The following is a 20,945-nucleotide window of genomic DNA, read 5'->3' on the forward strand; positions in this document are numbered from 1 at the left end:
TTAATGTATATTCATGTTTATTGGGGAGACCAAACGCAGACTGGGTGATCGCTTTGCGGAACACGTCCGCTCAGTCAGCAAGCAGGACCCTGAGCTTCTGGTTGCTTGCCATTTCAAGACTCCCCGCTGCTCTCATGCTTACATCTCTATCCTGGGCTTGCTGCAGTGTTCCAGTGAACAACAACGCAAGCTCGAAAAACAGCATCTCGTTGACCGATTAGTTTAGTTTCGTGATGCAGCACTGAAACAGGCCCTTCGGCCCACCGAGTCTGTGCCGACCATCGACCACCCATTTATACTAATCCTACACGAATTCCATATTCCTACCACATCCCCACCTTCCCTATATTTCCCTACCACCTACCTTTTCTAGGGGCAATTGGGAATGGCCAATTAACCTCTCAACCAGCAAGTCTTTGGCATGTGGGAGGAAACCGGAGCACCCGGAGGAATCCCACGCAGACACAGGGAGAACTTGCAAACACCACACAGTTTAGATTAGATTAGATTAGAGATACAGCACTGAAACAGGCCCTTCGGCCCACCGAGTCTGTGCCGAACATCAACCACCCATTTATACTAATCCTACACTAATCCCATATTCCTACCAAACATCCCCACCTGTCCCTATATTTCCCTACCACCTACCTATATCAGTGACAATTTATAATGGCCAATTTACCTATCAACCTGCAAGTCTTTTGGCTTGTGGGAGGAAACCGGAGCACCCGGAGAAAACCCACGCAGACATAGGGAGAACTTGCAAACTCCACATAGGCAGTGCCCAGAATTGAAACCGGGTCGCTGGAGCTGTGAGGCTGCGGTGCTAACCATTGCACACGAGAGCGTGCCGGACTGAACATTGAGATCAATAATTTCAGATCATGACGGGCCCCCCATTTTACTTTCACTTTTTGTTATTTTTCTTTTTTACATTTTTTACATTTTTTTGTATGTTTATTTTATTTCATCTTAGTTTGTTCAGTTTACTTACCCACTGTTTTGTTTTCATGTTTGTACTTGCTGCTGTTCAATTTTCAATCCGTTAACAGTCCTATCTGTAATAATGCTTTGTCTTTCAACACACCATTAACATATTGTTTGCCTTTGCTCCATGACCTTCTGGTCAGCTATTCTGTGGCCTTGCCCAATCTGCACCTTCTCCTTTGTTATCTCTTGCTCCACCCCCGCTTTACTTGCTTCTAACCTTTGACTTTTCTAATATTTGCCAGTTCTGAAGAAGGGTCACTGAGCCGAAATGTTAACTCTGCTTCTCTCTCCACAGATGCTGCCAGACCTGCTGAGTAATTCCAGAATTTCTTGCTTTTATTTCAGATTTCCAGCATCCACAGTATTTTGCTTTTATTCATGTATATTCTTCCTCAGTTCAATATGAAGGAGCGGGTTGATATTGAGCGGAGCCGCAGTGCATCTCATTTTCAACGCCACCTTGTTAGTTTTCCTGTTACTCGCCGAATGAAGAACAATACAAAGTGATAATTTGGCACGTCTGCCTGTTTCCTTAGCTTCAGTTACAGAATCAGCTGTGTCCGTCTTTAAGGGAGGCAAAGTACTCTTCGAGCTCTGCGTGACGTTGAATAGTTATGTTAATCTACATCAATAAACCCAGGTATGTCTCTGTTACTGACTGAACAAAACGCTAATAGGTCGGTGAGCGAATGTCATAACTTAAATAACTTTTTCCCCTCTGCGTGTCATGAACCTTTACCCCTTGTCATAATTGCGGCTGCATGTTAAGAGCTGCGTTTTCAAGGTGCTTAAGACACCAAGAATCTGCCGCAGCAGTGGTTAAATTGAAAAGGATTTTTGCTCCTTTTACCCAAAAAGAAATGTTCAGGAGGAGCATTTTCCCCAAACTTGTTTCCACCGGAGATTCATCATTGCAACTCAAAGAAAGTTTCAGTCACTTGGGTGTTCTGTTCGAGCTGCTCGGAGGTTTAGTGGCCCGGATATCATGTGCCTACGTTTTGCTGAGCCTGTGCTTGGTTTCTGGGGAGATTTTGCCCGGGTTGTGCTATTTTACCTCCCTGAGATGGCCAGTAACCTGTTGATTGAGGCAGCAGACCCCTCTTGCTGCTAGCAGCGAGTAATTGGACAGTGCGGGTTAAAATATTGCGGCGTGCCCCTGTCTCAACGAATGTGGAGCTGGCGAAAGTGAATTGCTGATGTGCTTTTGCCTCGTCTGAAATGAGACTCAGATCAGCTGTGACTTAGCAAGCTAGTGTTGCAGGTTTCTATTCTAATCTGAGCCAAATGAAGTGCAAGTGCTAGGTTTTGAGGAACTTTCTGCAGCATCAGGACTAGAAAGAGGAGCGATTGCAAGGCATTGTGCACACAATGTGCAAGAGAAATAGGACTTTGAGAAATTGTGTTGTGTTAATGGGGAATGTCAATGATTGCATATATCGTGGTCAGAAGTTTGGGTTTGTTTCGAAAATGTTTCTGCCCAGTTTCGAACTGGGGACCTTTTGCGTGTTAGACAAACGTGATCACCACTACACTACAGAAACTCAACACGGTTGCAGTGCTGAGGAAGCTGCAAGTATTGTTAAACTATACAGTCAAGATCTATTTGTGGTGCTTGTTTCATTGAAATGCAATTCCACTGTGACATTTTGCAAGGCTGCAGAGGTATTGACCCAGCAATGGACGCTCAGCAGTGCACAACACATTGCCAGGCCATTCAGGCCATCGTACCATTGCCACTTTTTTCAAAGACTTGCCAGTTGGGCCCACTTCCTTCGAACTGCTTTTGTTTACCTCTCCTTTCATGCAATTATCCAATTCCCTTTTTTGTCAACTCTCACTTAAGAAACTAAGTTTGTAAGAGGTGGAGCAGCTGCTGCAGTGTCAATGCACAGTGTGCCATCATTGACAAAGATTCCCTTCCCCAACCACTCCAAGACATCCACTTGGGATTCTTGCCAAGTTCTGGATTTCATTTCTCATTATTTACTGATTGCACTGACACATATTTGTGCTTTTAAACTCTTTATTTTTATCAAATGCGTCCTTATTTTGCTGATTTGCAACATACAATGTGATTACCCGAGCAGTAGAATGCGTAACAGAGGCAGTTAAATAATGGGGGCGAAGCTTCGCTACAGCTATATAATGTCCTGGTTAGACCCCACCTGGAGTGCTCTGCATAGTTCTGGGCATTCCACTTTATAAAGTATACAAATTGGCCTTGGTATACAGGGCAGTTCAGATCCAGCAGAATGTTTTCAAGTTCAAATGGTTAGATTAGGAAGCCATGTCCCCGCTTCCACAGAGACAGCTGTTGGTTTTCACCTGGTGCCTCACTTGCTTCTGAATTTCAAGGTGTAGAATGAAATCAAGCAACGTAACCCAAGTTTGCAATGCATTCCATGCAATCATCAACCACATCATTCCCGTCTTCCTCACCTTTGCTGCACAGCCCTCCAAACGTTGCAATCCACGTCACACAGGATTTGTTCCAGGATTAAACTTTCAGTAGGATTATATTAATATCTGTGCCCGCATCTTGAAATGAGATTCTCAGCGATATCCAACACAAATTGAATTGTATAGATGACAGGCAAATACAGGAAAACAGGTCAGTATGCAACACAATCCCATGGTGCCTATTTTCAGATGCACAATATTCATCTTTTCCAGCAAATGAAAGAATTTTTCAGTGAATCATTTGTAAAGTCAGTGTTAATGCCATTTGTGCCTTTCTTTCTTCTCGTTTTGCAACATACTGGCGCCTACATCCAATTAATGTATATTCATGTTTATTGGGGTGACCAAACGCAGACTGGGTGATCGCTTTGCGGAACACGTCCGCTCAGTCAGCAAGCAGGACCCTGAGCTTCTGGTTGCTTGCCATTTCAAGACTCCCCGCTGCTCTCATGCTTACATCTCTATCCTGGGCTTGCTGCAGTGTTCCAGTGAACAACAACGCAAGCTCGAAAAACAGCATCTCGTTGACCGATTAGTTTAGTTTCGTGATGCAGCACTGAAACAGGCCCTTCGGCCCACCGAGTCTGTGCCGACCATCGACCACCCATTTATACTAATCCTACACGAATTCCATATTCCTACCACATCCCCACCTTCCCTATATTTCCCTACCACCTACCTTTTCTAGGGGCAATTGGGAATGGCCAATTAACCTATCAACCAGCAAGTCTTTGGCATGTGGGAGGAAACCGGAGCACCCGGAGGAATCCCACGCAGACACAGGGAGAACTTGCAAACACCACACAGTTTAGATTAGATTAGATTAGAGATACAGCACTGAAACAGGCCCTTCGGCCCACCGAGTCTGTGCCGAACATCAACCACCCATTTATACTAATCCTACACTAATCCCATATTCCTACCAAACATCCCCACCTGTCCCTATATTTCCCTACCACCTACCTATATCAGTGACAATTTATAATGGCCAATTTACCTATCAACCTGCAAGTCTTTTGGCTTGTGGGAGGAAACCGGAGCACCCGGAGAAAACCCACGCAGACATAGGGAGAACTTGCAAACTCCACATAGGCAGTGCCCAGAATTGAAACCGGGTCGCTGGAGCTGTGAGGCTGCGGTGCTAACCATTGCACACGAGAGCGTGCCGGACTGAACATTGAGATCAATAATTTCAGATCATGACGGGCCCCCCATTTTACTTTCACTTTTTGTTATTTTTCTTTTTTACATTTTTTACATTTTTTTGTATGTTTATTTTATTTCATCTTAGTTTGTTCAGTTTACTTACCCACTGTTTTGTTTTCATGTTTGTACTTGCTGCTGTTCAATTTTCAATCCGTTAACAGTCCTATCTGTAATAATGCTTTGTCTTTCAACACACCATTAACATATTGTTTGCCTTTGCTCCATGACCTTCTGGTCAGCTATTCTGTGGCCTTGCCCAATCTGCACCTTCTCCTTTGTTATCTCTTGCTCCACCCCCGCTTTACTTGCTTCTAACCTTTGACTTTTCTAATATTTGCCAGTTCTGAAGAAGGGTCACTGAGCCGAAATGTTAACTCTGCTTCTCTCTCCACAGATGCTGCCAGACCTGCTGAGTAATTCCAGAATTTCTTGCTTTTATTTCAGATTTCCAGCATCCACAGTATTTTGCTTTTATTCATGTATATTCTTCCTCAGTTCAATATGAAGGAGCGGGTTGATATTGAGCGGAGCCGCAGTGCATCTCATTTTCAACGCCACCTTGTTAGTTTTCCTGTTACTCGCCGAATGAAGAACAATACAAAGTGATAATTTGGCACGTCTGCCTGTTTCCTTAGCTTCAGTTACAGAATCAGCTGTGTCCGTCTTTAAGGGAGGCAAAGTACTCTTCGAGCTCTGCGTGACGTTGAATAGTTATGTTAATCTACATCAATAAACCCAGGTATGTCTCTGTTACTGACTGAACAAAACGCTAATAGGTCGGTGAGCGAATGTCATAACTTAAATAACTTTTTCCCCTCTGCGTGTCATGAACCTTTACCCCTTGTCATAATTGCGGCTGCATGTTAAGAGCTGCGTTTTCAAGGTGCTTAAGACACCAAGAATCTGCCGCAGCAGTGGTTAAATTGAAAAGGATTTTTGCTCCTTTTACCCAAAAAGAAATGTTCAGGAGGAGCATTTTCCCCAAACTTGTTTCCACCGGAGATTCATCATTGCAACTCAAAGAAAGTTTCAGTCACTTGGGTGTTCTGTTCGAGCTGCTCGGAGGTTTAGTGGCCCGGATATCATGTGCCTACGTTTTGCTGAGCCTGTGCTTGGTTTCTGGGGAGATTTTGCCCGGGTTGTGCTATTTTACCTCCCTGAGATGGCCAGTAACCTGTTGATTGAGGCAGCAGACCCCTCTTGCTGCTAGCAGCGAGTAATTGGACAGTGCGGGTTAAAATATTGCGGCGTGCCCCTGTCTCAACGAATGTGGAGCTGGCGAAAGTGAATTGCTGATGTGCTTTTGCCTCGTCTGAAATGAGACTCAGATCAGCTGTGACTTAGCAAGCTAGTGTTGCAGGTTTCTATTCTAATCTGAGCCAAATGAAGTGCAAGTGCTAGGTTTTGAGGAACTTTCTGCAGCATCAGGACAAGAAAGAGGAGCGATTGCAAGGCATTGTGCACACAATGTGCAAGAGAAATAGGACTTTGAGAAATTGTGTTGTGTTAATGGGGAATGTCAATGATTGCATATATCGTGGTCAGAAGTTTGGGTTTGTTTCGAAAATGTTTCTGCCCAGTTTCGAACTGGGGACCTTTTGCGTGTTAGACAAACGTGATCACCACTACACTACAGAAACTCAACACGGTTGCAGTGCTGAGGAAGCTGCAAGTATTGTTAAACTATACAGTCAAGATCTATTTGTGGTGCTTGTTTCATTGAAATGCAATTCCACTGTGACATTTCGCAAGGCTGCAGAGGTATTGACCCAGCAATGGACGCTCAGCAGTGCACAACACATTGCCAGGCCATTCAGGCCATCGTACCATTGCCAGTTTTTTCAAAGACTTGCCAGTTGGGCCCACTTCCTTCGCTCTGCTTTTGTTTGCCTCTCCTTTCATGCAATTATCCAATTCCCTTTTTTGTAAACTCTCACTTAAGAAACTAAGTTTGGAAGAGGTGCAGCAGCTGCTGCAGTGTCAATGCACAGTGTGCCATCATTGACAAGATTCCCTTCCCCAACCACTCCAAGACATCCACTTGGGATTCTTGCCAAGTTCTGGATTTCATTTCTCATTATTTACTGATTGCACTGACACATATTTGTGCTTTTAAACTCTTTATTTTTATCAAATGCGTCCTTATTTTGCTGATTTGCAACATACAATGTGATTACCCGAGCAGTAGAATGCGTAACAGAGGCAGTTAAATAATGGGGGCGAAGCTTCGCTACAGCTATATAATGTCCTGGTTAGACCCCACCTGGAGTGCTCTGCATAGTTCTGGGCATTCCACTTTATAAAGTATACAAATTGGCCTTGGTATACAGGGCAGTTCAGATCCAGCAGAATGTTTTCAGAGTTCAAATGGTTAGATTAGGAAGCCATGTCCCCGCTTCCACAGAGACAGCTGTTGGTTTCCACCTGGTGCCTCACTTGCTTCTGAATTTCAAGGTGTAGAATGAAATCAAGCAACGTAACCCAAGTTTGCAATGCATTCCATGCAATCATCAACCACATCATTCCCGTCTTCCTCACCTTAGCTGCACAGCCCTCTAAACGTTGCAATCCACGTCACACAGGATTTGTTCCAGGATTAAACTTTCAGTAGGATTATATTAATATCTGTGCCCGCATCTTGAAATGAGATTCTCAGCGATATCCAACACAAATTGAATTGTATAGATGACAGGCAAATACAGGAAAACAGGTCAGTATGCAACACAATCCCATGGTGCCTATTTTCAGATGCACAATATTCATCTTTTCCAGCAAATGAAAGAATTTTTCAGTGAATCATTTGTAAAGTCAGTGTTAATGCCATTTGTGCCTTTCTTTCTTCTCGTTTTGCAACATACTGGCGCCTAAATCCAATTAATGTATATTCATGTTTATTGGGGAGACCAAACGCAGACTGGGTGATCGCTTTGCGGAACACGTCCGCTCAGTCAGCAAGCAGGACCCTGAGCTTCTGGTTGCTTGCCATTTCAAGACTCCCCGCTGCTCTCATGCTTACATCTCTATCCTGGGCTTGCTGCAGTGTTCCAGTGAACAACAACGCAAGCTCGAAAAACAGCATCTCGTTGACCGATTAGTTTAGTTTCGTGATGCAGCACTGAAACAGGCCCTTCGGCCCACCGAGTCTGTGCCGACCATCGACCACCCATTTATACTAATCCTACACGAATTCCATATTCCTACCACATCCCCACCTTCCCTATATTTCCCTACCACCTACCTTTACTAGGGGCAATTGGGAATGGCCAATTAACCTATCAACCAGCAAGTCTTTGGCATGTGGGAGGAAACCGGAGCACCCGGAGGAATCCCACGCAGACACAGGGAGAACTTGCAAACACCACACAGGCAGTGCCCAGAATTGAAACCGGGTCGCTGGAGCTGTGAGGCTGCGGTGCTAACCATTGCACATGAGAGCGTGCCGGACTGAACATTGAGTTCAATAATTTCAGATCATGACGGGCCCCCCATTTTACTTTCACTTTTTGTTATTTTTCTTTTTTACATTTTTTACATTTTTTTGTATGTTTATTTTATTTCATCTTAGTTTGTTCAGTTTACTTACCCACTGTTTTGTTTTCATGTTTGTACTTGCTGCTGTTCAATTTTCAATCCGTTAACAGTCCTATCTGTAATAATGCTTTGTCTTTCAACACACCATTAACATATTGTTTGCCTTTGCTCCATGACCTTCTGGTCAGCTATTCTGTGGCCTTGCCCAATCTGCACCTTCTCCTTTGTTATCTCTTGCTCCACCCCCGCTTTACTTGCTTCTAACCTTTGACTTTTCTAATATTTGCCAGTTCTGAAGAAGGGTCACTGAGCCGAAATGTTAACTCTGCTTCTCTCTCCACAGATGCTGCCAGACCTGCTGAGTAATTCCAGAATTTCTTGCTTTTATTTCAGATTTCCAGCATCCACAGTATTTTGCTTTTATTCATGTATATTCTTCCTCAGTTCAATATGAAGGAGCGGGTTGATATTGAGCGGAGCCGCAGTGCATCTCATTTTCAACTCCACCTTGTTAGTTTTCCTGTTACTCGCCGAATGAAGAACAATACAAAGTGATAATTTGGCACGTCTGCCTGTTTCCTTAGCTTCAGTTACAGAATCAGCTGTGTCCGTCTTTAAGGGAGGCAAAGTACTCTTCGCGGCTCTGCGTGACGCTGAATAGTTATGTTAATCTGCATCAATAAACCCAGGTATGTCTCTGTTACTGACTGAACAAAACGCTAATAGGTCTGTGAGCGAATGTCATAACTTAAATAACTTTTTCCCCTCTGCGTGTCATGAACCTTTACCCCTTGTCATAATTGCGGCTGCATGTTCAGAGCTGCGTTGTCAAGGTGCTTAAGACACCAAGAATCTGCTGCAGCAGTGGTTAAATTGAAAAGGATTTTTGCCCCTTTTACCCAAAAAGAAATGTTCAGGAGGAGCATTTTCCCCAAACTTGTTTCCACCGGAGATTCATCATTGCAACTCAAAGAAAGGTTCAGTCACTTGGGTGTTCTGTTCGAGCTGCTCGGAGGTTTAGTGGCCCGGATATCATGTGCCTACGTTTTGCTGAGCCTGTGCTTGGTTTCTGGGGAGATTTGGCCCGGGTTGTGCTATTTTACCTCCCTGAGATGGCCAGTAACCTGTTGATTGAGGCAGCAGACCCCTCTTGCTGCTAGCAGCGAGTAATTGGACAGTGCGGGTTAAAATATTGCGGCGTGCCCCTGTCTCAACGAATGTGGAGCTGGCGAAAGTGAATTGCTGATGTGGTTTTGCCTCGTCTGAAATGAGACTTAGATCAGCTGTTACTCAGCAAGCTAGTGTTGCAGGTTTCTATTCTAATCTGAGCCAAATGAAGTGCAAGTGCTAGGTTTTGAGGAACTTTCTGCAGCATCAGGACAAGAAAGAGGAGCGATTGCAAGGCATTGTGCACACAATGTGCAAGAGTAATAGGACTTTGAGAAATTGTGTTGTGTGAATGGGGAATGTCAATGATTGCAGATATCGTGGTCAGACGTTTATATTTGTTTCGAAAATGCTTCTGCGCAGTTTCGAACTGTGGACCTTTTGCGTGTGAGACAAACGTGATCACCACTACACTACAGAAACTCAGCACGGTTGCAGGGCTGAGGAAGCTGCAAGTATTGTTAAACTATACAGTCATGATCTATTTGTGGTGCTTGTTTCATTGAAATGCAATTCCACTGTGACATTTTGCAAGGCTGCAGAGGTATTGACCCAGCAATGGACGCTCAGCAGTGCACAACACATTGCCAGGCCATTCAGGCCATCGTACCATTGCCACTTTTTTCAAAGACTTGCCAGTTGGGCCCACTTCCTTCGCTCTGCTTTTGTTTGCCTCTCCTTTCATGCAATTATCCAATTCCCTTTTTTGTAAACTCTCACTTAAGAAACTAAGTTTGGAAGAGGTGCAGCAGCTGCTGCAGTGTCAATGCACAGTGTGCCATCATTGACAAGATTCCCTTCCCCAACCACTCCAAGACATCCACTTGGGATTCTTGCCAAGTTCTGGATTTCATTTTTCATTATTTACTGATTGCACTGACACATATTTGTGCTTTTAAACTCTTTATTTTTATCAAATGCGTCCTTATTTTGCTGATTTGCAACATACAATGTGATTACCCGAGCAGTAGAATGCGTAACAAAGGCAGTTAAATAATGGGGGCGAAGCTTCGCTACAGCTATATAATGTCCTGGTTGGACCCCACCTGGAGTGCTCTGCATAGTTCTGGGCATTCCACTTTATAAAGTATACAAATTGGCCTTGGTATACAGGGCAGTTCAGATCCAGCAGAATGTTTTCAGAGTTCAAATGGTTAGATTAGGAAGCCATGTCCCCGCTTCCACAGAGACATCTGTTGGTTTCCACCTGGTGCCTCACTTGCTTCTGAATTTCAAGGTGTAGAATGAAATCAAGCAACGTAACCCAAGTTTGCAATGCATTCCATGCAATCATCAACCACATCATTCCCGTCTTCCTCACCTTAGCTGCACAGCCCTCTAAACGTTGCAATCCACGTCACACAGGATTTGTTCCAGGATTAAACTTTCAGTAGGATTATATTAATATCTGTGCCCGCATCTTGAAATGAGATTCTCAGCGATATCCAACACAAATTGAATTGTATAGATGACAGGCAAATACAGGAAAACAGGTCAGTATGCAACACAATCCCATGGTGCCTATTTTCAGATGCACAATATTCATCTTTTCCAGCAAATGAAAGAATTTTTCAGTGAATCATTTGTAAAGTCAGTGTTAATGCCATTTGTGCCTTTCTTTCTTCTCGTTTTGCAACATACTGGCGCCTAAATCCAATTAATGTATATTCATGTTTATTGGGGAGACCAAACGCAGACTGGGTGATCGCTTTGCGGAACACGTCCACTCAGTCCGCAAACAGGACCCTGAGCTTCTGGTTGCTTGCCATTTCAAGACTCCCCGCTGCTCTCATGCTTACATCTCTATCCTGGGCTTGCTGCAGTGTTCCAGTGAACAACAACGCAAGCTCGAAAAACAGCATCTCGTTGACCGATTAGTTTAGTTTCGTGATGCAGCACTGAAACAGGCCCTTGTGCCGACCATCGACCACCCATTTATACTAATCCTACACGAATTCCATATTCCTACCACATCCCCACCTTCCCTATATTTCCCTCCCACCTACCTTTACTAGGGGCAATTGGGAACGGCCAATTAACCTATCAACCAGCAAGTCTTTGGCATGTGGGAGGAAACCGGAGCACCCGGAGGAATCCCACGCAGACACAGGGAGAACTTGCAAACACCACACAGGCAGTGCCCAGAATTGAAACCGGGTCGCTGGAGCTGTGAGGCTGCGGTGCTAACCATTGCACACGAGAGCGTGCCGGACTGAACATTGAGTTCAATAATTTCAGATCATGACGGGCCCCCCATTTTACTTTCACTTTTTGTTATTTTTCTTTTTTACATTTTTTACATTTTTTTGTATGTTTATTTTATTTCATCTTAGTTTGTTCAGTTTACTTACCCACTGTTTTGTTTTCATGTTTGTACTTGCTGCTGTTCAATTTTCAGTCCATTAACAGTCCTATCTGTACGAATGCTTTGTCTTTCAACACACCATTAACATATTGTTTGCCTTTGCTCCATGACCTTCTGGTCAGCTATTCTGTGGCCTTGCCCAATCTGCACCTTCTCCTTTGTTATCTCTTGCTCCACCCCCGCTTTACTTGCTTCTAACCTTTGACTTTTCTAATATTTGCCAGTTCTGAAGAAGGGTCACTGAGCCGAAATGTTAACTCTGCTTCTCTCTCCACAGATGCTGCCAGACCTGCTGAGTATTTCCAGAATTTCTTGTTTTTATTTCAGATTTCCAGCATCCACAGTATTTTGCTTTTATTCATGTATATTCTTCCTCAGTTCAATATGAAGGAGCGGGTTGATATTGAGCGGAGCCGCAGTGCATCTCATTTTCAACGCCACCTTGTTAGTTTTCCTGTTACTCGCCGAATGAAGAACAATACAAAGTGATAATTTGGCACGTCTGCCTGTTTCCTTAGCTTCAGTTACAGAATCAGCTGTGTCCGTCTTTAAGGGAGGCAAAGTGCTCTTCGAGCTCTGCGTGACGCTGAATAGTTATGTTAATCTGCATCAATAAACCCAGGTATGTCTCTGTTACTGACTGAACAAAACGCTAATAGGTCTGTGAGCGAATGTCATAACTTAAATAACTTTTTCCCCTCTGCGTGTCATGAACCTTTACCCCTTGTCATAATTGCGGCTGCATGTTCAGAGCTGCGTTGTCAAGGTGCTTAAGACACCAAGAATCTGCTGCAGCAGTGGTTAAATTGAAAAGGATTTTTGCCCCTTTTACCCAAAAAGAAATGTTCAGGAGGAGCATTTTCCCCAAACTTGTTTCCACCGGAGATTCATCATTGCAACTCAAAGAAAGTTTCAGTCACTTGGGTGTTCTGTTCGAGCTGCTCGGAGGTTTAGTGGCCCGGATATCATGTGCCTACGTTTTGCTGAGCCTGTGCTTGGTTTCTGGGGAGATTTGGCCCGGGTTGTGCTATTTTACCTCCCTGAGATGGCCAGTAACCTGTTGATTGAGGCAGCAGACCCCTCTTGCTGCTAGCAGCGAGTAATTGGACAGTGCGGGTTAAAATATTGCGGCGTGCCCCTGTCTCAACGAATGTGGAGCTGGCGAAAGTGAATTGCTGATGTGCTTTTGCCTCGTCTGAAATGAGACTTAGATCAGCTGTGACTTCGCAAGCTAGTGTTGCAGGTTTCTATTCTAATCTGAGCCAAATGAAGTGCAAGTGCTAGGTTTTGAGGAACTTTCTGCAGCATCAGGACTAGAAAGAGGAGCGATTGCAAGGCATTGTGCACACAATGTGCAAGAGAAATAGGACTTTGAGAAATTGTGCTGTGTGAATGGGGGATGTCAATGATTGCATCTTTCGTGGTCAGACGTTTGGGTTTGTTTCGAAAATGTTCCTGCCCAGTTTCGAACTGGGGACTTTTTGCGTGTGAGACAAACGTGATCACCACTACACTACAGAAACTCAGCACGTTTGCAGGGCTGAGGAAGCTGCAAGTATTGTTAAACTATACAGTCATGATCTTTTTGTGGTGCTTGTTTCATTGAAATGCAATTCCACTGTGACATTTCGCAAGGCTGCAGAGGTATTGACCCAGCAATGGACGCTCAGCAGTGCACAACACATTGCCAGGCCATTCAGGCCATCGTACCATTGCCACTTTTTTCAAAGACTTGCCAGTTGGGCCCACTTCCTTCGCTCTGCTTTTGTTTGCCTCTCCTTTCATGCAATTATCCAATTCCCTTTTTTGTAAACTCTCACTTAAGAAACTAAGTTTGGAAGAGGTGCAGCAGCTGCTGCAGTGTCAATGCACAGTGTGCCATCATTGACAAGATTCCCTTCCCCAACCACTCCAAGACATCCACTTGGGATTCTTGCCAAGTTCTGGATTTCATTTCTCATTATTTACTGATTGCACTGACACATATTTGTGCTTTTAAACTCTTTATTTTTATCAAATGCGTCCTTATTTTGCTGATTTGCAACATACAATGTGATTACCCGAGCAGTAGAATGCGTAACAGAGGCAGTTAAATAATGGGGGCGAAGCTTCGCTACAGCTATATAATGTCCTGGTTAGACCCCACCTGGAGTACTCTGCATAGTTCTGGGCATTCCACTTTATAAAGTATACAAATTGGCCTTGGTATACAGGGCAGTTCAGATCCAGCAGAATGTTTTCAGAGTTCAAATGGTTAGATTAGGAAGCCATGTCCCCGCTTCCACAGAGACAGCTGTTGGTTTCCACCTGGTGCCTCACTTGCTTCTGAATTTCAAGGTGTAGAATGAAATCAAGCAACGTAACCCAAGTTTGCAATGCATTCCATGCAATCATCAACCACATCATTCCCGTCTTCCTCACCTTAGCTGCACAGCCCTCTAAACGTTGCAATCCACGTCACACAGGATTTGTTCCAGGATTAAACTTTCAGTAGGATTATATTAATATCTGTGCCCGCATCTTGAAATGAGATTCTCAGCGATATCCAACACAAATTGAATTGTATAGATGACAGGCAAATACAGGAAAACAGGTCAGTATGCAACACAATCCCATGGTGCCCATTTTCAGATGCACAATATTCATCTTTTCCAGCAAATGAAAGAATTTTTCAGTGAATCATTTGTAAAGTCAGTGTTAATGCCATTTGTGCCTTTCTTTCTTCTCGTTTTGCAACATACTGGCGCCTAAATCCAATTAATGTATATTCATGTTTATTGGGGAGACCAAACGCAGACTGGGTGATCGCTTTGCGGAACACGTCCGCTCAGTCCGCAAGCAGGACCCTGAGCTTCTGGTTGCTTGCCATTTTAAGACTCCCCGCTGCTCTCATGCTTACATCTCTATCCTGGGCTTGCTGCAGTGTTCCAGTGAACAACAACGCAAGCTCGAAAAACAGCATCTCGTTGACCGATTAGTTTAGTTTCGTGATGCAGCACTGAAACAGGCCCTTCGGCCCACAGAGTCTGTGCTGACCATCGACCACCCATTTATACTAATCCTACACGAATTCCATATTCCTACCACATCCCCACCTTCCCTATATTTCCCTACCACCTACCTTTACTAGGGGCAATTGGGAATGGCCAATTAACCTATCAACCAGCAAGTCTTTGGCATGTGGGAGGAAACCGGAGCACCCGGAGGAATCCCACGCAGACACAGGGAGAACTTGCAAACACCACACAGGCAGTGCCCAGAATTGAAACCGGGTCGCTGGAGCTGTGAGGCTGCGGTGCTAACCATTGCACACGAGAGCGTGCCGGACTGAACATTGAGTTCAATAATTTCAGATCATGACGGGCCCCCCATTTTACTTTCACATTTTGTTATTTTTCTTTTTTACATTTTTTACATTTTTTTGTATGTTTATTTTATTTCATCTTAGTTTGTTCAGTTTACTTACCCACTGTTTTGTTTTCATGTTTGTACTTGCTGCTGTTCAATTTTCAGTCCATTAACGGTCCTATCTGTACGAATGCTTTGTCTTTCAACACACCATTAACATATTGTTTGCCTTTGCTCCATGACCTTCTGGTCAGCTATTCTGTGGCCTTGCCCAATCTGCACCTTCTCCTTTGTTATCTCTTGCTCCACCCCCGCTTTACTTGCTTCTAACCTTTGACTTTTCTAATATTTGCCAGTTCTGAAGAAGGGTCACTGAGCCGAAATGTTAACTCTGCTTCTCTCTCCACAGATGCTGCCAGACCTGCTGAGTATTTCCAGAATTTCTTGTTTTTATTTCAGATTTCCAGCATCCACAGTATTTTGCTTTTATTCATGTATATTCTTCCTCAGTTCAATATGAAGGAGCGGGTTGATATTGAGCGGAGCCGCAGTGCATCTCATTTTCAACGCCACCTTGTTAGTTTTCCTGTTACTCGCCAAATGAAGAACAATACAAAGTGATAATTTGGCACGTCTGCCTGTTTCCTTAGCTTCAGTTACAGAATCAGCTGTGTCCGTCTTTAAGGGAGGCAAAGTACTCTTCGCGGCTCTGCGTGACGCTGAATAGTTATGTTAATCTGCATCAATAAACCCAGGTATGTCTCTGTTACTGACTGAACAAAACGCTAATAGGTCTGTGAGCGAATGTCATAACTTAAATAACTTTTTCCCCTCTGCGTGTCATGAACCTTTACCCCTTGTCATAATTGCGGCTGCATGTTCAGAGCTGCGTTGTCAAGGTGCTTAAGACACCAAGAATCTGCTGCAGCAGTGGTTAAATTGAAAAGGATTTTTGCCCCTTTTACCCAAAAAGAAATGTTCAGGAGGAGCATTTTCCCCAAACTTGTTCCACCGGAGATTCATCTTTGCAACTCAAAGAAAGTTTCAGTCACTTGGGTGTTCTGTTCGAGCTGCTCGGAGGTTTAGTGGCCCGGATATCATGTGCCTACGTTTTGCTGAGCCTGTGCTTGGTTTCTGGGGAGATTTGGCCCGGGTTGTGCTATTTTACCTCCCTGAGATGGCCAGGAACCTGTTGATTGAGGCAGCAGACCCCTCTTGCTGCTAGCAGCGAGTAATTGGACAGTGCGGGTCAAAATATTGCGGCGTGCCCCTGTCTCAACGAATGTGGAGCTGGCGAAAGTGAATTGCTGATGTGGTTTTGCCTCTTCTGAAATGAGACTTAGATCAGCTGTTACTCAGCAAGCTAGTGTTGCAGGTTTCTATTCTAATCTGAGCCAAATGAAGTGCAAGTGCTAGGTTTTGAGGAACTTTCTGCAGCATCAGGACTAGAAAGAGGAGCGATTGCAAGGCTTTGTGCACACAATGTGCAAGAGAAATAGGACTTTGAGAAATTGTGTTGTGTGAATGGGGAATGTCAATGATTGCATCTTTCGTGGTCAGACGTTTGGCTTTGTTTCGAAAATGTTTCTGCCCAGTTTCTAACTGGGGACCTATTGCGTGTGAGACAAACGTGATCACCACTACACTACAGAAACTCAGCACGGTTGCAGGGCTGAGGAAGCTGCAAGTATTGTTAAACTATACAGTCATGATCTATTTGTGGTGCTTGTTTCATTGAAATGCAATTCCACTGTGACATTTTGCAAGGCTGCAGAGGTATTGACCCAGCAATGGACGCTCAGCAGTGCACAACACATTGCCAGGCCATTCAGGCCATCGTACCATTGCCAGTTTTTTCAAAGACTTGCCAGTTGGGCCCACTTCCTTCGCTCTGCTTTTGTTTGCCTCTCCTTTCATGCAATTATCCAATTCCCTTTTTTGTCAACTCTCACTTCAGAAACTAAGTTTGTAAGAGGTGGAGCAGCTGCTGCAGTGTCAATGCACAGTGTGCCATCATTGACAAATATTCCCTTCCCCAACCACTCCAAGACATCCACTTGGGATTCTTGCCAAGTTCCTGATTTCATTTCTCATTATTTACTGATTGCACTGACACATATTTGTGCTTTTAAACTCTTTATTTTTATCAAATGCGTTCTTATTTTGCTGATTTGCAACATACAATGTGATTACCCGAGCAGTAGAATGCGTAACAGAGGCAGTTAAATAATGGGGGCGAAGCTTCGCTACAGCTATATAATGTCCTGGTTAGACCCCACCTGGAGTACTCTGCATAGTTCTGGGCATTCCACTTTATAAAGTATACAAATTGGCCTTGGTATACAGGGCAGTTCAGATCCAGCAGAATGTTTTCAGAGTTCAAATGGTTAGATTAGGAAGCCATGTCCCCGCTTCCACAGAGACAGCTGTTGGTTTCCACCTGGTGCCTCACTTGCTTCTGAATTTCAAGGTGTAGAATGAAATCAAGCAACGTAACCCAAGTTTGCAATGCATTCCATGCAATCATCAACCACATCATTCCCGTCTTCCTCACCTTAGCTGCACAGCCCTCTAAACGTTGCAATCCACGTCACACAGGATTTGTTCCAGGATTAAACTTTCAGTAGGATTATATTAATATCTGTGCCCGCATCTTGAAATGAGATTCTCAGCGATATCCAACACAAATTGAATTGTGTAGATGACAGGCAAATGCAGGAAAACAGGTCAGTGTGCAACACAATCCCATGGTGCCTATTTTCAGATGCACAATATTCATCTTTTCCAGCAAATGAAAGAATTTTTCAGTGAATCATTTGTAAAGTCAGTGTTAATGCCATTTGTGCCTTTCTTTCTTCTCGTTTTGCAACATACTGGCGCCTAAATCCAATTAATGTATATTCATGTTTATTGGGGAGACCAAACGCAGACTGGGTGATCGCTTTGCGGAACACGTCCGCTCAGTCCGCAAGCAGGACCCTGAGCTTCTGGTTGCTTGCCATTTCAAGACTCCCCGCTGCTCTCATGCTTACATCTCTATCCTGGGCTTGCTGCAGTGTTCCAGTGAACAACAACGCAAGCTCGAAAAACAGCATCTCGTTGACCGATTAGTTTAGTTTCGTGATGCAGCACTGAAACAGGCCCTTCGGCCCACCGAGTCTGTGCCGACCATCGACCACCCATTTATACTAATCCTACACGAATTCCATATTCCTACCACATCCCCACCTTCCCTATATTTCCCTCCCACCTACCTTTACTAGGGGCAATTGGGAATGGCCAATTAACCTCTCAACCAGCAAGTCTTTGGCATGTGGGAGGAAACCGGAGCACCCGGAGGAATCCCACGCAGACACAGGGAGAACTTGCAAACACCACACAGGCAGTGCCCAGAATTGAAACCGGGTCGCTGGAGCTGTGAGGCTGCGGTGCTAACCATTGCACACGAGAGCGTGCCGGACTGAACATTGAGTTCAATAATTTCAGATCATGACGGGCCCCCCATTTTACTTTCACTTTTTGTTATTTTTCTTTATTACGTTTTTTACATTTTTTTGTATGTTTATTTTATTTCATCTTAGTTTGTTCAGTTTACTTACCCACTGTTTTGTTTTCATGTTTGTACTTGCTGCTGTTCAATTTTCAGTCCATTAACAGTCCTATCTGTACGAATGCTTTGTCTTTCAACACACCATTATCATATTGTTTGCCTTTGCTCCATGACCTTCTGGTCAGCTATTCTGTGGCCTTGCCCAATCTGCACCTTCTCCTTTGTTATCTCTTGCTCCACCCCCGCTTTACTTGCTTCTAACCTTTGACTTTTCTAATATTTGCCAGTTCTGAAGAAGGGTCACTGAGCCGAAATGTTAACTCTGCTTCTCTCTCCACAGATGCTGCCAGACCTGCTGAGTATTTCCAGAATTTCTTGTTTTTATTTCAGATTTCCAGCATCCACAGTATTTTGCTTTTATTCATGTATATTCTTCCTCAGTTCAATATGAAGGAGCGGGTTGATATTGAGCGGAGCCGCAGTGCATCTCATTTTCAACGCCACCTTGTTAGTTTTCCTGTTACTCGCCGAATGAAGAACAATACAAAGTGATAATTTGGCACGTCTGCCTGTTTCCTTAGCTTCAGTTACAGAATCAGCTGTGTCCGTCTTTAAGGGAGGCAAAGTACTCTTCGAGCTCTGCGTGACGCTGAATAGTTATGTTAATCTGCATCAATAAACCCAGGTATGTCTCTGTTACTGACTGAACAAAACGCTAATAAGTCTGTGAGCGACTGTCATAACTTCAATAACTTTTTCCCCTCTGCGTGTCATGAACCTTTACCCCTTGTCATAATTGCGGCTGCATGTTAAGAGCTGCGTTTTCAAGGTGCTTAAGACACCAAGAATCTGCCGCAGCAGTGGTTAAATTGAAAAGGATTTTTGCCCCTTTTACCCAAAAAGAAATGTTCAGGAGGAGCATTTTCCCCAAACTTGTTTCCACCGGAGATTCACCATTGCAACTCAAAGAAAGTTTCAGTCACTTGGGTGTTCTGTTCGAGCTGCTCGGAGGTTTAGTGGCCCGGATATCATGTGCCTACGTTTTGCTGAGCCTGTGCTTGGTTTCTGGGGAGATTTGGCCCGGGTTGTGCTATTTTACCTCCCTGAGATGGCCAGGAACCTGTTGATTGAGGCAGCAGACCCCTCTTGCTGCTAGCAGCGAGTAATTGGGCAGTGCGGGTCAAAATATTGCGGCGTGCCCCTGTCTCAACGAATGTGGAGCTGGCGAAAGTGAATTGCTGATGTGGTTTTGCCTCGTCTGAAATGAGACTTAGATCAGCTGTTACTCAGCAAGCTAGTGTTGCAGGTTTCTATTCTAATCTGAGCCAAATGAAGTGCAAGTGCGAGGTTTTGAGGAACTTTCTGCAGCATCAGGACAAGAAAGAGGAGCGATTGCAAGGCATTGTGCACACAATGTGCAAGAGAAATAGGACTTTGAGAAATTGTGTTGTGTGAATGGGGAATGTCAATGATTGCATCTTTCGTGGTCAGACGTTAGGCTTTATTTCGAAAATGTTTCTGCCCAGTTTCGAAATGGGGACCTTTTGCGTGTGAGACAAACGTGATCACCACTACACTACAGAAACTCAGCACGGTTGCAGGGCTGAGGAAGCTGCGAGTATTGTTAAACTATACAGTCATGATCTATTTGTGGTGCTTGTTTCATTGAAATGCAATTCCACTGTGACATTTTGCAAGGCTGCAGAGGTATTGACCCAGCAATGGACGCTCAGCAGTGCACAACACATTGCCAGGCCATTCAGGCCATCGTACCATTGCCACTTTTTTCAAAGACTTGCCAGTTGGGCCCACTTCCTTCGCTCTGCTTTTGTTTGCCTCTCCTTTCATGCAATTATCCAATTCCCTTTTTTGTAAACTCTCACTTAAGAAACTAAGTTTGGAAGAGGTGCAGCAGCTGCTGCAGTGTCAATGCACAGTGTGCCATCATTGACAAGATTCCCTTCCCCAACCACTCCAAGACATCCACTTGGGATTCTTGCCAAGTTCTGGATTTCATTTCTCATTATTTACTGATTGCACTGACACATATTTGTGCTTTTAAACTCTTTATTTTTATCAAATGCGTCCTTATTTTGCTGATTTGCAACATACAATGTGATTACCCGAGCAGTAGAATGCGTAACAGAGGCAGTTAAATAATGGGGGCGAAGCTTCGCTACAGCTATATAATGTCCTGGTTAGACCCCACCTGGAGGGCTCTGCATAGTTCTGGGCATTCCACTTTATAAAGTATACAAATTGGCCTTGGTATACAGGGCAGTTCAGATCCAGCAGAATGTTTTCAGAGTTCAAATGGTTAGATTAGGA

At 44.1% G+C, this 20,945-nt stretch overlaps 6 non-coding genes across 6 annotated transcripts; all 6 read right to left on the minus strand.

Annotated features, from left to right (window-relative positions):
• Nucleotides 1-2,458: 2,458 nt before the first annotated feature.
• trnav-aac (transfer RNA valine (anticodon AAC)) lies at nt 2,459-2,531 on the minus strand. Its single transcript has one exon. It is a non-coding gene; the product is annotated as a tRNA-Val (tRNA).
• A 3,692-nt stretch (nt 2,532-6,223) lies between these two features.
• trnav-aac (transfer RNA valine (anticodon AAC)) lies at nt 6,224-6,296 on the minus strand. Its single transcript has one exon. It is a non-coding gene; the product is annotated as a tRNA-Val (tRNA).
• A 3,408-nt stretch (nt 6,297-9,704) lies between these two features.
• trnav-cac (transfer RNA valine (anticodon CAC)) lies at nt 9,705-9,777 on the minus strand. Its single transcript has one exon. It is a non-coding gene; the product is annotated as a tRNA-Val (tRNA).
• A 3,392-nt stretch (nt 9,778-13,169) lies between these two features.
• trnav-cac (transfer RNA valine (anticodon CAC)) lies at nt 13,170-13,242 on the minus strand. The gene has a single exon. It is a non-coding gene; the product is annotated as a tRNA-Val (tRNA).
• A 3,407-nt stretch (nt 13,243-16,649) lies between these two features.
• trnav-cac (transfer RNA valine (anticodon CAC)) lies at nt 16,650-16,722 on the minus strand. The gene has a single exon. It is a non-coding gene; the product is annotated as a tRNA-Val (tRNA).
• Nucleotides 16,723-20,130: 3,408 nt separating this feature from the next.
• trnav-cac (transfer RNA valine (anticodon CAC)) lies at nt 20,131-20,203 on the minus strand. The gene has a single exon. It is a non-coding gene; the product is annotated as a tRNA-Val (tRNA).
• Nucleotides 20,204-20,945: the final 742 nt, after the last annotated feature.

This window comes from Heterodontus francisci, chromosome 22, assembly GCF_036365525.1.
Source record: "Heterodontus francisci isolate sHetFra1 chromosome 22, sHetFra1.hap1, whole genome shotgun sequence".
In the NCBI taxonomy this organism is placed as follows: Eukaryota; Metazoa; Chordata; class Chondrichthyes; order Heterodontiformes; family Heterodontidae; genus Heterodontus; species Heterodontus francisci.